Raw genomic sequence first — 15944 nt, 5'->3', positions numbered from 1 at the left:
GTTACTCAACAGGAAAGGGGACAATGACTCCGTAACAGTACAAGGAGAGGATAAAAACATTAGTAATCGGGAAGGCACATAGGTATCTAATAGAAGTTTGGGTAGGTAGGTGATGTTTTGCCCTAAACAAATGCAATTAGGAACCCAGGTATGTGCAAAGTAGAGTGTTACAGTAAATTCAGGCCTGTTGCTGATTTTCAATAGACACCTCACTTGACATAAGATTTGGTGCAAACCTAGGATGGTGATTCGAACAATGTTTTGCATGTTTATCTTAAAATCCAATAATGTCATACAAAGCTGCTAGATTAAAGAGCTCCAAGGTGGGCAAGGCAAGTTCTCGCATTGGACCAACTTCTGCTGGTGAGAGACCAGCTTTCAAGCTCCTGCAGAGATGTCTGCTGTCAGCATCTCCTCCCCAGATAGGTGCTTCCTGACCACATCTCCTCTTCATCTTCTCTGTGTTAAACTAAGTGTCTGGTGCTTTCCTTATCGCCCTCACTAGCAGGCAGGTTTCCTAGAGTTGGGATCATTATTCTAGCTCTTTTCAGAGCCCTGTCCAGATAGTCAACATCCCTCCTGAACTGTGCACACCAGAACTGAACACAGCCTCCAGGAGGGGGCTCAGGATTGCTGTATACAGAGGTAACACCACCTCCACACTGCCTGCTCAATGTTCCTCCTCTGGTTAATCCAGCAATCACATTTCTTCTTTGAGCCCCCAGGTTGCACTGGGAGTGCGTGTTCAGGAGTCAGGGTGGAACCCAGCTGAGACATTCTCTGAGTTCCTTTGCGTTGAGACACAATTGCAAGGTGTGAGAGAGACCTACTTCGAGGGTCACCCCTGCTGATACAGGCACTAGACAGTTGCCTGGGACACCATGAAACCTGAGGCACCAAATTGTGCCAAATGTCAGCATTCCCTAGTAGCTGCAAGCTGTGAATTGGCTTCAGCCCCATCCGCCTGGCAGCTGCTCAGGAGGAGCAGCGGGCACTGGCCAGAGAGAAGCAGCAGCTTACCTGAGTGCTTGTCCCTGTCGTCCAATCTTGCCTTGTGTCTGGTTGCGGTATGTAGAGGCAGCGAGACAGAAAGCCCAGGTGTACAAATCCAAGCACCCACCACGTCCAAAACACAAAGTAACTCTGGTGTCGCACAAGAGGTTGGGGCTGTTGATGGAATTGGCAGTAGAGCCACAGCCAGCCTTTTGAGCAAAGGTTTGTGGGCGAGTTAGGAGCAGCCTGGCCTTTCACCATCAGTAAGCGAAGGAAGATTGCAACCTGGTGGCAGATTTTTTGTGCTGGAAAAGCACAGAGGCAAATGCAGGATATCTTGTCAGTAATAAACACTGGAAAGATGGCAAGTTGTTTGCGAGGGAAGAGGGACACCTTGTCTGACAGCGTCCTGTGCCTTTCTCTGTCATCCCTAGAGATAAATGATGTGCAGGAGGCGCTGTCTGCCTCAGATGGACAGGAGTGTAGTAATGTGCCAGCTGCTGATGGACCATTAGTGGCAAATTGCCTTTGAACAGGTCTAATGGCTTGTTCTGGACTCCTGCAGAGCAGGGCTGGCTTCCTGGTGACAGTGCAGGTGTTCAGAGTTCACTCTGTTTTTCTAAATACCTTTCTGCCTGACGGAGTAACGTTCTGCTGAGTTTGCATTTTGGCTAGAGCCGCACAAAAGCCCCTCCTCAGTTTGGTGTCATGGAAAATGCAGTGACAGGTGTGAACCTGAACCATTCATGTTGTCCTGCTGCTAACCATACATACTGAGAGGAGTTTGGTTTAAAGCGTTAGCCATGTAACTGGTTTGTAGATGCCCACTGGTCTGATTTGCATATGCAATCACTATGCAAATGAAGCACCAGGAGCCGTCTCTGCTGGCCAAGGCGTACGGTTGTGCCTGGCTCCTGCGTGACAGGGACTGGGCAATGTGCTTTGCATGTGCGTTTGCTCCTTTGCACCAGGGTCAGTCACAGTATGGCCTGGAAGTGGAACAGCCAAAGTTCCCTGGGGCTAACCCCTGCTCTGCCCCTTGTGACACGCCTGGGGTCGTGGCTTCACATCGCCACCGTAATGGCCCGTCCAGCACTGGGGTGCACCTGGCCTGCTGTGGCAGTGACCTGGTGGTGTCGCCGAGGGGACGTGCCTCCTGCTGCCCACCACGAGCACAGCTGTCCGTCCTTTGGCCCCACCCAGCCCAGCCCCGTCAGGCCCAGGGCAGCTGATGAGATCTTAACAATTCCAGGCCTGTGGGCAGAGCTGCGTGGGGAGCCCTGGGCCTGGGGTCGCAGTGCTATTCCTTCAGCCTCCGAGGGCCGCGCGGGCTGCCTCCGTTCTCAGCGAGGCGCCGCTGCATTTCCTCTCAGCGGAGGCGTGCCTAGGGCTGGCGCTGCTGCCAAATTTGGGCCACTCCCTGGTCACCTGGGGCTGAGAGGGGTCAAGTATGAGACCCCCGTGGTGCGTCAGGGGCCTGCACTCCCTCTGCTTCCCAGCGGGTGGCGCTGCTCCAGGTCAGTACTGCAGCCAGGCGAGGAGGAATTGTGTCCGATCACCCCCGTGAGCACACACAGGACCTCGCTGAGCCTGTTGTTCTGTGGCGCAGAGTTACAGCCCCTGCTGGCAGGCTCTGCACTGGGCATTGGGAACCAGAGCCCTGTGGCGCACGGTCTGCATGCACAGCGCCTACGGGAGAGTCGCCGGGCCATGCTGCTCTAACCCCCAGCCAGGCCTTGCCTTGCCTGCCTGCTTCCCTGGATAGGGACCGGTCTCTCAGCCTCTGAGCTGGAGCCTCCACACTGCTGTTAAATTGCCCCTTGGCCCGAGCCCTGGGACCCTGGGCTAGCTGGCCCAGGCCAGCCAGGGCTATTTCGGTGCAGCGCAGACACACCCTCGGTACTGCAGAGCCGGAGCAAGCTGCTTTTACGGGGCCCTGGTGCATTGCTCAGGCAGCTGCATTCTTCCTCTGGTGCTAAGCCCTGCCAGGCAGGGCACGGGGAGCCGGGCTCCTGTCCCCACGAGTCATTGTCCTGTGGGGCTAACACTGAAAAGAAACGTTTCACCTGCTGTCTCAGCCGCCTTCCTCTGCAATGCACATTCCATTCAGGGGAGCCCGGGCTGAGTGCGCCATCTCTTCTGGGGTGGAGACCCCCGGCAGCGAGGGGGTAGGGATACCTGCGAGTTGGGAGCAGGCTGCGTCCGTGCCCCAGGGATTGGTGGGCACACACAGGCCATGTGGCCTATTTCATGCGCACCTGGGTGAGGCTGTACAGTGATGTCCCTGGGGCAGCACAGAACCAGACTGTGCCAGCCAGGCACAAGCCCTCTCTGAGCTGCCCCGGGGTGGGAGCCTGCCCTGCAGCCCTGTGGAGAGGTAGCCTGTGCCCCACCACCAACCTGCCCAGCCCTGCTGGCTGGTGCGGTGTGGGGCAGGGCTGGTTCCTCCAGAGGGTGGGAAGCAAGTGGCCCCAGGAGCACAGACGCTCTCACTGGTCGCACAAGGGTGGAGCAGGCGCTGTGTGCCCACTGCTTGGGCTGATACATGCTGGCCCTGCCCTCTCCACGCACCCGCGGCTCCATATACCTTGTGGAGAGGCCAGGGCTTACTCCCCTGGCAGGGCCGTGCAGCTCCTGGCTGCATTCTGAATGCCAGACTCTCATTGCCCTGGTCAGCTGCTGTGCACGTCCAGGGCCTTTGGGGGACAGGCTGGGGCCCAGCATCTGTCGGAGAAACGCTGTGTTCCACCGCTGAGCCCGAGTGAGCTGTGTGGCTCAGCTCTGGGTGAGGGGCAGGTCCCGGCCCTTTCCTGGGGAGTCATCATCCCTCCTGGCTCCCTGCCTGAGCGGGTAACCTTCCGCAAGCCCTCCTGCGGTGCCGCCTGCTCCTCTGCCAGCCAAGGGGGTGGTGATGGGCACAGCCAGGCTCAGAAGGACGAGGCACACGGCCCTGCTCCCCACGCTGGGCCAGGCAGAGTGCTCGGGGAGCAGGAGAGCTCCCTGCTCTGCTCAGCCAGGCTACGTCTACACGTGCAGCCAACATCGAAATAGTCTATTTCGATGAATAACGTCTACACGTCCTCCAGGGTCTGCAACGTCGATGTTCAACTTCGACGTTGCTCAGCCCAACATCGAAATAGGCGCTGCGAGGGAACGTCTACACGCCAAAGTAGCACACATCGAAATAGGGATGCCAGGCACAGCTGCAGACAGGGTCACAGGGCGGACTCAACAGCAAGCCGCTCCCTTAAAGGGCCCCTTCCAGACACAGTTGCACTAAACAACACAAGATCCACAGAGCTGACAACTGGTTGCAGACCCTGTGCCTGCAGCATAGATCCCCAGCTGCCGCAGAAGCAGCCAGAAGCCCTGGGCTAAGGGCTGCTGCTCACGGTGACCATAGAGCCCCGCAGGGGCTGGAGAGAGAGCATCTCTCAACCCCCCAGCTGATGGCCGCCATGGAGGACCCAGCAATTTCGACGTTGCGGGACGCGGATCGTCTACATGGTCCCTACTTCGACGTTGAACGTCAAAGTAGGGCGCTATTCCTATCTCCTCATGAGGTTAGCGACTTCGACGTCTCGCCGCCTAACGTCGAAGTTGGTGCCACTACTTCGAAGTAGCGTGCACGTGTAGACACAGCTCCAAAGACCCAGGCAGGCCTGTCCACAGCTCTGGCCCAAGACACCCTGGAGCTGGCTGTGTGATGCACCGGGGCGGTCTGGGCTGTGCTCCCGGCTGAGCATGCCCTGCGTGAAACCAGTGTGGCTGTGAAGTGGGTGCTGGACTGTGAGGCAGGGGCGCAGGATGGGGGAGACAGGATAGAGTGCCAGTGGGGGTATGAGATGGGGAGGTGGGGGTGGGGGTGGGGTGGCGTGCAAGGTTGGGGCGTGGGGCTTGTGAGGTGGATGTGCAGGGTTTGTGAATCGGACAGTGGCGTGCAAGGTAGTGCCATGTGGTGTGTGAGGCACATGAAGCAGACATGCAAGGCGGGGGAGGGTGTGCGAAGGAGGGAGCAGCCTGTGAAGGCTGGTGCAGGGTGTACAACGTGGGGAAGGGGGATGTGCAAGGCACATGAAGCAGGGTGCCGACGTGCGAGGTGGGGGAGGGCGTGCAAAGCAGTGAGGGGCAGTGTGGAGGCGTATGAAGTGGGGAGAGGTGGCGCGTGAGGCTCGTGGAGCAGGGTGCCGACGTGCGAGGTGGGGGAGGGCGTGCAAAGCAGTGAGGGGCAGTGTGGAGGCGTATGAAGTGGGGAGAGGTGGCGCGTGAGGCTCGTGAAGCAGGGTGCCAACGTGCGAGGTGGGGGAGGGTGTGCAAAGCAGTGAGGGGCGGTGTGGAGGCGTATGAAGTGGGGAGAGGTGGCGCGTGAGGCTCGTGGAGCAGGGTGCCGACGTGCGAGGTGGGGGAGGGCGTGCAAAGCAGTGAGGGGCGGTGTGGAGGCGTATGAAGTGGGGAGAGGTGGCGCGTGAGGCTCGTGAAGCAGGGTGCCGACGTGCGAGGTGGGGGAGGGCGTGCAAAGCAGTGAGGGGTAGTGTGGAGGCGTATGAAGTGGGGAGAGGTGGCGTGTGAGGCTCGTGAAGCAGGGTGCTGACGTGCGAGGTGGGGGAGGGTGTGCAAAGCAGTGAGGGGCCGTGTGGAGGCGTATGAAGTGGGGAGAGGTGGCGCGTGAGGCTCGTGAAGCAGGGTGCCGATGTGTGAGGTGGGGGAGGGTGTGCAAAGCAATGAGGGGCAGTGTGGAGGCGTATGAAGTGGGGAGAGGTGGCGCGTGAGGCTCGTGGAGCAGGGTGCCGACGTGTGAGGTGGGGGAGGGCGTGCAAAGCAGTGAGGGGCGGTATGGAGGCGTATGAAGTGGGGAGGGGTGATGTGTGGGGCAAGCACAGACTGTTGTCTGTGGTTTAGTTCCATGCAGTTGGTTCAACGTTCACTGAGCGCCACATTATTCTCCCAGCCGGAGTGCTGGGTAGGTGGTACGAGACTCTGCCACGTGTCCCGGTTCTTAATGCACCAGAATGGGTGGTCTCCGTTGGTTGTGTGGATTCCTCTTGCAGTCTGTTAATCAAGGCTTGTAGGTGCTTATACGCATCCAAGTGACCGAACTTTTCAGCAGCAGCAAACAGCTGCAGGTGCAAATTCCTAGGGAGAAACGAAGAGCAAAGAAGGCAGCTGCTGCTTCTCTGGTTCACTGTACGCGTTAGTCATGTTTGAAGGCTGCGCTGAGATCAGGGCCCAGGTGTGCCAGGTGCTGCACAGAAACAGCAGGAGAGACAGTCTGGGGAGCGGCACAGCCAAGCGCTGGCAGATGCTATAGACCAGACAGGCAATGGAGAATTGGGAAACTGAGTCACAGAAGCGCAGTGACCTGCCCAAGGCCAGTGGCAGCTGGAATATTGAATACAGGGCCCATTTTCAGAATGGGGAGAAGGAAATTGTAGTGTCCCCCAGGCCACTCTACTGGGCCCAGTCCTATGCAACATAGCCAGAAAGGAGCTGGCGAAAGGGGCAGCCAGGGAGGTGGCGACATTTGCAGAAGATACGAAATTACTCAGGACAGCTAAGTCCGAAGCAGACCACAAACAGTTACAAAGGGATCTCACACAGCTGAGTGACTGGGCAACCAAATGGCGGATGGGAGTCCGTGTTCATAAATGCAAAGTAAAGCATGCCAGAAGCTGTAATTCCAGCTCTGGATATCCAATGATGGGGTCTAAGTTAGTTGTTAGTAACCAAGAAACAGATCGTAGAGTCAATGTGGATCATTCTACGAGAACGCTCACACCATGTGCAGCGGCAGCCCAAAAAGCGAACAATGTCGGGAAGCGTTTGGAAAGGGATAAGGAATTGCCTCTTTACAAACCCAAGGAACACCCACCCCTTGAATACAGCCTGCAGAAGAGCCTGCCCCATTTCAAAAGAGAAATAAGGGCACTGGGAAAGGTTCGGAAAAGGGATCATACAGTGACTCAGGGTAGGTAGGCACAGCTTGCGGGTTTGGGTCTTTTCAGCTTGGGAGAGAGATGTCTCAGGACGATATAATTAAGGTCTATAAAAGCATTATTGGTGATGGGGACAGAAACGTGGAAGTTTTATTTACTCCTTGTAACAAGAACTACGAGTCATCATATGAAATTACAAAGCAGCAGATTTTTTAAAAAACAGAAATATTTTTTCATCCAACACACAGCCATGCTGTGGAGCCACTTGCCAGAGGAGGTTGTGAAGGCCAAGACAATAACGGGTTTCAGAAAAGACTAGATAAATTCATGGAAGATGGTTGGGCAGGGATGATGCCTGTAGCCTCTGTTAGCCAGAAGCTCGGACTAGGTGCCAAGGGATGGCTGACTTCATGATTCCCTGTTCTGCTCAGTCCCACTGGGGCACTTGGCACTGGGCACTGTCAGAAGACGGGGTACAGGTCTGACCCAGTGTGGCTGTTCTCATGTTCTAAACAGAAATAGCAATTCGCCGTAGCTGTGCTTGCCTGCTGGGACAGCTCGGGAGGAAGGGGGTGCTGGAGCCATTGAACCAAACTGTACATTTAGGGGGTGCAGCATCACCCCAGAACTTCTTGTTCCACCACCTAAGTAGCGATGAAACAGAAGGTGCCTGGTAACTTGATGATGACTGTGCGTGATTGCGGGGAGGCAGGGTTATGCTTTCGCATTTGCACTGGAATTCGGTTACATCTAACAGCCAAGCGATCGGGAGGAAAGCTTGAAACACACATCAGAGTGAATTCAATCACGGCAATGCTAAAAATAAAAAGGCCTCTGTGCAGAGAAGAGCTGACGATACCCATCAAAAATCCCAGCAGGCTAAGAGGCGTACTCCTTACCTCCTGGAACCCCCCAGCATGGACAGGCTGTGAGCTGGCCACTGATACTAGCCTCCAGAATGCCTTTGCCTCGGGAGGAGCTCTGGTCTGCCCCGGTGTCATTCCTTTCAGAGCCGTCTGTGCCCAGCGGTGGCTGGGGTAAAAGGAGTCAAGATGGCAAGAAGAGGCTGATTGGGTTGGGTAGCTCCATCCTTTCATGTGTCACTGACAGTGGTGACCCGCTGTTCCTGGCAAAATTACAACTGGCTCCACATTTGGGATGGGGATGGTGCACCGCAGCCTGACGGAGCAGATTCGCTGCATGCTAAGTGAAGCCACCAGCTGCCACTGATGACCTGGCTGTCCTATGGGCTGTGGTTGGCTGTGCGTTACTCTGGCACAGCAGGGCTTGCACATCAACATGGTACATCTGCGTATCATGTGGGCAGGTGAGGGTTCGCTGGGGCCCTTAGGTGGCCCTGTCACTGTGTGTCTGAGCACCTCATGCTGCAGAATGTTTCTCTCCTCACACTGCCCCAGCTGTGGAAGGGACCTCGAGGTCTCTAGGCCAGTCCCTGGCACACCGGGCAGGACTGAGCATTTTCAGGGCGTTCCTGGCCAGGTGTTTGTCTAACCTGCTCCTGTGGCTTGTGAGCTATTTTCCACGTTGCACAGGTGAGGAAGGAAACCATGGACAGACGAAGGGACCCTCCCCACCCTTCCCCAAGGTTGCACAGACAGCTGATAGCAGAGATCTGGGGAAGGAAGCCATGGACAGACGAAGGGACCCCTCACCCCCAAGGCTGCACAGACAGCTGATAGCAGAGATCTGGGGAAGGAAGCCATGGACAGACGAAGGGACCCCGCACCCCCAAGGCTGCACAGACAGCTGGTAGCAGAGACGTTAGCCCTGCTCACAGCCGTCATCCTCTCACTCTTGGTTGGTTGTGGGTGTCAACAGGACCACTTGCTCACCTGAGGTGAATAGGAACATGCCCCTGCTGGAAGCCTTCATGCTGGGGCCTCGTCTTCAGGAGCAGGTTATAAATACAGCTCCAGCGTGGACAGCTCGAGGCCTTGTTTGGATTTCTTTGACTCTTGTCACCCAGGTGTGTTTGGAGAGCTGCCTTCACTGCTCGGCTGTGTACGGGGAGGGGTTAGTGAATCCCCATACTCCTGAGAAACCCCACTAGGGCTACTGCATGCCCAGCTGTTTCTTGGCTCCTCTCGTACCTGAGAATCACGTGCCCAGGAGAAACCAGCCTGTAGCCAACGCCGCTGCATTGCTGGTAACCCTGGAGGGCCTCCAGATCTGAAAGGCGTTTGCCTGCTTGCCTCACTGCCTGTGGCAATGGTGATCCAGGGGCCTCGGCAGGAGACTCAGATATTCCCAGCTACTCCTGTCTCTCTGCATCTGTGCTCATGTCCCCCATCTGCGAGGTGGGGCCCCGGTTTGCACCACCCTGGGCACAGACAGGGCTTGGGCTTGGGCTTGGCTGGGTGCTGCGCACTGCACAGGGCAAAGTTGTGCTCTGATTGGCGGCTCCTAGCACAGTGAAGGCCAGCTTGGGACTGGTTCTGGCTGTCGCCGCTGCCTGTCCCAGCTGTGCTGGAGCAGCTTGTAGCGTGGTACAGTCCCAGTCCCAGAGCAGCGTTGCTACGTGCTGCGGCAATGCACGAGTCTCACACAGTGCCCGCACAGGCCATGCATGCGTGCTGCTCCACCAGGACCAGGGAGGTGGCTCAGCACCAGCAGTCCAGAAGGGGCTGAGTTTCTGTGATGGATGGAACCTCTCAGCCGCATTCAGCCATGCTCCTGCCCTAATGTACAGGCCAGCGCTAGGCTGCACGTCTGCTGGGATCCTGGGCAAGCATTAAAACGGCCCATGAAAAGAGCACAATCAGCACAGCCCCAGGAACAAATGGCAACTGCACCCAGGGGAATGGGGCTGGGGGGGCGGGCGGAGGAGGCAGCAAAAGCAGAGGCTTTGGTCCTGCTGAGGGCCCCTAGCAGAACGGCTGCTGTAACAGGCCTTTGCTTCCAGTCCCTCATCCAGAGCTCGGCTCTGGCAGCTGCAAGAGACTCCTCTGTCCCCAGCCCAAGCTGGGGGAGGCCAGGGCCGGTGAAGAAGAGGTGGGGCCCTGGGGCAACACGTCTCAAGGGCCCCTCAATATATTCAAGTACCAACCTACGCTGAAAACCACACCCACCTACCAATCTGTTACCAATAAACGATGGGGCACGCGTCTGTTCTTCCCTTCAAGTGAATCACAGAATCACAGAATCCCAGGGCTGGAAGGGCCCTCAGCAGGTCATCTAGTCCAGCCCCCTGCTTCAAGCAGGATCAACCCCCACTAAGTCATCCCAGCCCAGTTTCAAACCAAACGGACTTACGGTGCCTTGGGTCCCCTCACGCCTGGGGACCCTGGGGAAACTGCCCCCTTTGCCTCATGTTAATCTGCCCATGGGTGGGGGCTGGACAAGTGGCTTCTCAGCTACCCAGCAGGTGTCTGGGGCAGACCATGTAGACAGTCAGATCTGGAGGGAGGCTGGAGGGAGGCTCTGGTGTTTTGCCAGGAATGGGGAAGGACTTTGTAATCAAAGTGCACAACGCAAGACAGCTGATGGATACAAGAAGACAGAGGGATGCAAGGAGGTAATGGGACCACACTGATCGGCTGTGGGCTCTGTACGGTAACAGCCTGTTAAGCTGTTTGTTAGGCACCCTGGCAAAGGAGATTTCTGTGACCTTGCAGGACAGCTGTTTGCATATGGAGCTGAGCTGCTGCAGCACACATGGTCCTTTGTGCTGTTAACCCAGGAAGCCCAGGTGCAGGGCTATTCTTGGGTTATAGTCGCATGGAGAGGCCCATGAATAGCAGAAGACAGCAGTGCCAGCGCTCTGTGCTGCAGGCATTATGGAGTTAAAAATAAATAATGAAGCTTGTGAGATGCAAGAGCTGATTCTTCACCCCAGTCCCCATTGGGTGTTCCCGCCTCTGGAGATCCCAGCACACCTGCGTTCAGATTCCTCTGGGATACCGAAGTCCGTTTGCTCTGAGTGAACGTGACAGCCCTTGTCACATCAAGTCACCCTCCGTGCGCAAGGGGGAAAGAGGACACGGAAGAATCGTTGGAATGCCGCCCCCCCGACCCCAACATCGGAGCAGGGGCTGTGCCGCCTGGGTAGCCTGGGATGTGGAGCTGGCGGTGAGGCACAGGTGCTGACTCCGGGAGTCACGGGAGAAGTTAGTGGGTGCAGAGCACCCACCAAGGTGGACCTCCCCTTCACCTACCTCCCCACTGCCTCTCGTGGCCCGTCAGCCTCCCTGGCCAAAGCCTGCCCTGCCCTGCCCTGCCCACCCAGCACCCTGCCCAGAGTCACAGCACTCAGGAGGCTCTGGGGTGGTGGAAGGGGCAGGAGCAGGCCCATGATGCAGGGCAGGGATGGAGGCTTGTGGGAAGGGGTGGAGTGGAGGGCAGAGAAGAAGCTGGGCTTGGGGGAAGGGCTGGAGTGAGGGCAGGGGTCTGGACAGACCAGGAGGGTTGAGCCCCCCACCTCAGGTGGAGGGGAAGTTTGTGCCTAGCCATTGTGCTTTTTTTAAACAACTAACATATGCCGAGAGAAAGCCCCTGAGACTGTACAACTGGTGATCCCAGGAACGATTTGTTGCTAATTTACAACCAGTGCACTACACTGACAATAATCAGGCTGTGGAGACTGTAAGTCTACCATAGAATCATAGAATCATAGAAGAGTAGGACTGGAAGGGACCTCGAGAGGCCATCGAGTCCAGCCCCCTGCCCTCATGGCAGGACCAAGCACTTTCCAGACCATCCCTGAAAGCCATCTATCTAACCTCTTCTTAAATAGCTCCAGTGATGGAGATTCTACCACCTCCCTTGGCAATTCGTTCCAGTGTTTGATCACCCTGACAGGAACTTTTTCCTAATGTCCAACCTGAACCTCCCCTGCTGCAATTTCAGTCCATTGCCTCTTGTTCTGTCCTCAGAGGCAAGGAAGAACAAGTTCCCTCCCTCTGCCTTATGACACCCTTTTAGATACCTGAAAACTGCTATCATGTCCCCCCTCAATACCATGAGCTGGGCGCTGTATTTCAGAAGGTGACATTGCCAAAGGCAGATGGGACATGTTATCTCCAGTTGTTGGGTCCGGAAAGGGCCTCATGCTTTTCTTTAAAATCGGTTTGGTGGTTAAGCAAATAGAGTGAAGGTGGGATATGTGGTCAGAATGGGAGATGAACTGAGTGTAGCTCTGAATGGAAACGAAAAAATCAGACAAATCCATCCTCTGTTTGAGACTTTCTCATTGAAATAAATGATCTCCGTGAGCCGGCTGTCACAGCATGGTGGAATTTCCTTGTGAACGACAATGTGTCAGTATGTGGGGTTTTGTTAAGTACTTTTCTAGGGAAAGACAGTGGGAATGACTTTTCCAAAGTCACCTTACTGAGTGAGTTAAGGGATTTTGCTGCAGCTTTGTGCTCAAAGGATAAACACACTTAATATGTTCAATGTCCTTGAGCAGCTCTGCCTATTTTTGTAGCAGGTATCAAGAGATATAAACCTTAAAGGAAATGCAGTGCCAGAGAGAAGTTCTACAGCTAAACCTGAGTTACACCCTCCTTCCATTTGTATAGACTTGGGATGTGAAATTAATGGTAAAACATTTAATTTGCATTCTGTGACTGCTTGTGGAAAGATCCTTCCCCGTGAACATCTGCCCTCCATTTGGTAAATAAGTTTTCTCATTATTTAAAGATACAATACCTAGTCCAACAGAAATCTGGTACATGAACTATTAAGATGGAAACTAGAGCTAGAAAATACTCCCCCTGTCGCTGAGCTGACACAACTATAGAAGCCCAGAAGAAAACCACAAGCATCTGACAGCTCCTTTGTGGCCCCGTGGAGATGGGAGTAGTAACACTCACATCCCCATGACGAATTTCACCCCAGGATCTCAAAGGTCTTTGCAGAGCTGGTGATAAGCCAACACCTCTCCCCTGTAGGGCATGAAGTGGTACTCACTACAGAGGCACGGAGAGGGAGGCCCAAGCAGAGCCTGTGTGTCCCGGTTTCCCCTTCTGCACTCTGACAATGACGGCATAGTTCCCGCAGTCTGTTGCATTCATTGGGGCAGGGTCAGTAACCCCCAGTGCCATTATGGTGATCATATGTCACCGAGGCCTGGTCCTGGCTAGCCCATTGGATGGAGTGGACGTGGGCTGAAGAACCTCCTCCCCTGCTGGGAGAGGATGTGCAGGGGACCAGCAGAGCTCTGGGCCCCAGTGGAGAAGGAGGAGAGGGCTTGTTTTGCCCTGCGAATGGCCCATCAGAGTAAGGATCTCGCTGCTCTTTGCCTTCACAGGCCCAGGGCTGGGTGGGTCAGGCAGAGGCAGTGTGTTTGTGGGCGTGTGCCGGGGAGCTGCTGTCAGGAGGAGCGCTTCAAACGAGCCAGTGGCATTTACCCCCGCCAGCCGTAATGCAGCTGCCTAGGAGAACCCTGAAAAGGTCTGCAAACAGCTGTGGCAAAGGAGCCTCCCCTTGGCTCTGCACCATTCCATCTCATTCTTTCTTCTGTGAGACCCTGTGCTTTGCCCATCCATGGCCCAGCCAAGCCCGTCCCCGGAAAAGGGAAACTGGGGGCTCTGTGAGCAGCTGACCTATTGAAAAATTGTGTAATTAAATATTTACTAAAAATCTGTGACCTGGGCTTTCCTTTGATAGGTTACTAGCTTGTTCTGCTGCAGTTTTTAAGGGCTGCAGATCCTGGCAAGGAGACCCAGGAAGCACCGGTAAGGGCTGGGCTGGTTTTATTTACTATAAAAAGAATCTTTGAAATGCGACAGAGAAACAAAACTATTTACGGACCCTTAAGGTGGATTGCCTCACAGACAGCAAATAGCCAGGAAAAAATGTGGCTGTAATGTATCATTTACTACAGGGACTGAACCTCAGGAGCTCAGAGTCCTTTTAACCCCAGTGCAGTTTTCTTACTCTCCATCCAGTGTTTGTCTTGCGAAGGGGGTCGTGAGACCCCAGCACGTGTTCTCTCTAAGGCCTCGTTCACTATTGCGCTGCCATTTCAAGGTATGTTCCCAGCTGGAAGGGGCCCAGCTGGGCCATGAAGGAAGGCTGCTAGCGTTCTTCCGCAAAAGAGACGCTCCAGGATGTCGTGTAGAACGGGGGAAGGTGCTACAGCTGATGGGGGACAGCCAGTTCAGAATGTGGTTGGCATCTCCAGTCTCAAATAGGCATTTCGTTTGTGGACCGGAGGGGGCAGTGGCCAGAATTCCACTGGAGAAGCCAAGCCGCCAGACACGCAGGGCTAAGACGTGACCGACCCCCTGCCGTCCAGGTTGGCACTGCTGGTGCCGCAGAGGAGTCTGGGGGGAGGGGTTGGCGCATTTCTGCCCCCGTTCCACCTGCACGTGGCCCAGGACTCTAGTGGCTGTGCAGCACCACCCACAGAGCGCCACGCGGGGACTTGGCGCACATCCAGGTGCCCTGGTGGCTGCGGAGGAGAAGCAACAGCTGCGGCGCTACAGAAGGAAGGGGATCTCTTTCCGTCCCTGGGGGAACTTGTCCCAGCCCCAGAGCTCTGCCCTGCCGGATGTGAGTTCCCCCGGGCATGGATGAGATTGGGTGTGTGCTGAGGATGCTGGTGAGCCAAAGCAGTCACTATTTGCAGAGCAGCTCTGTTGTGCTGGCAGGTCCAGATGGGGCCCGCGCTGCTTTAGTGCAGGTATCTGGGAGAAGACATTGGTGCCCATGCGACAGACGAAGGGCTGGGCTGTCATCAGAGCCCGTCTCTGGGCATGCTGGTGAGCGCCCTGAGGTGAGGGAGCTCTGGGACGGGGGGAAGATGGCAGAAGATGGCCAGGCAGTCCATTCCCCTAGAGGGGTGGTCAAAAGGATGGAGGGGTCAGTCTGCAGCGAGCCGGTGTGAACATTTCAGCTCCGCTGTTCACTGTCTCTGAGTTCCTCTGCTGGCGCAAGGTTACAGGGGCCAGGCACTCTGTGGCGCATGAAGCTGATCCTATCTGAATGACTGCAAATCCCACTAACAGGGGAGTCGTTACACTTCCGCAGACGCAATAGCAGGGAAAAGTGCTAAATCCAGGCAGGAAGGGTGTCCTGATGAACGTGTGGGGCAGGTCACAAGGAGGTGGGCATCCCTGGACATGTGACTCCTATTGCCTGCAGTGGTGACACTTGTGGTTTGGTTTGGCTTTGGGTTTGCTTAGAAATGTTCCCATCCCTGCTGTGAGGTGAAGTTTAGGTCTAGGTCTGTAGGTCTCCTACGTCTCCTGAGCCAGCACCTCATTGCTTTATTCTCCTGCTCAGCAACTGCCCTGGTGAGGAATGACTTTGGAGCTTCAGAGGACAAACGTGAGGGATCTCCAGCTCGATCAGAAGGAAGAGCCAGGCAGTTTAGCAGCAGCTGAAGCCAGCAACAGAGTTGGACTCAAAACAAAGGCCTTGTGCTGCCTGTGGTACATACAAAATGCTTGTATCTACAAACACTGAGAAGGCTGTAGCCAGGCCTGCTGTCTGGGGCGGGGAGGGGCAGGGGGTGGTTGCCCCCGGGTCTGGCATTTCACAGTGCAGTGCCTGGATGTCTGAGCCCCTTTGAAACACTGCGGAAGAGCTGCTCTGGCTGTGTGTGGCTGTGAGGGTGTGTGTGGGGGGGAGAAGTGCCACAGTCCAGGCGGCACTGAGGGCTGGCTGCTGTTGGCCCCACCCTTTCTGGGGCACAGAGCCGGCCCCCCTCCCACCATGCCCTGGGTCCTGTGGCGGCTGTCGGTGCTGCTATTTGTAGCTCCCATGTTCTACACCGTGGCAAAGAAAGATGCCTACTTCAAGCCTTCTCCACCAACATCCTGTAGCTTTTCTTTTCTTTTCTGCAGCTGCGGGTGGAAATGGTCAGTGATTATACGGATTGTCCCAAGCTTTGGGCGAGTTTAAAATGATCTAGGGCAAAGCCAAATAGAGCTTCATTACCTGGGAAACTGACCCTTCTCCCCTCCCGTGTACATGAGCTCCAGAAACTCTCTGTTCGATTACCCGGCCAGCTCCTAACACCAGACACTGGAGAGCTCTAATGCAATGCAG

Source organism: Carettochelys insculpta, chromosome 6 (genome assembly GCF_033958435.1).
Source record: "Carettochelys insculpta isolate YL-2023 chromosome 6, ASM3395843v1, whole genome shotgun sequence".
Taxonomy (NCBI): Eukaryota; Metazoa; Chordata; order Testudines; family Carettochelyidae; genus Carettochelys; species Carettochelys insculpta.
The sequence above is the reverse complement of the archived record's forward strand: the minus strand, read 5'-3'. Positions refer to the sequence as shown.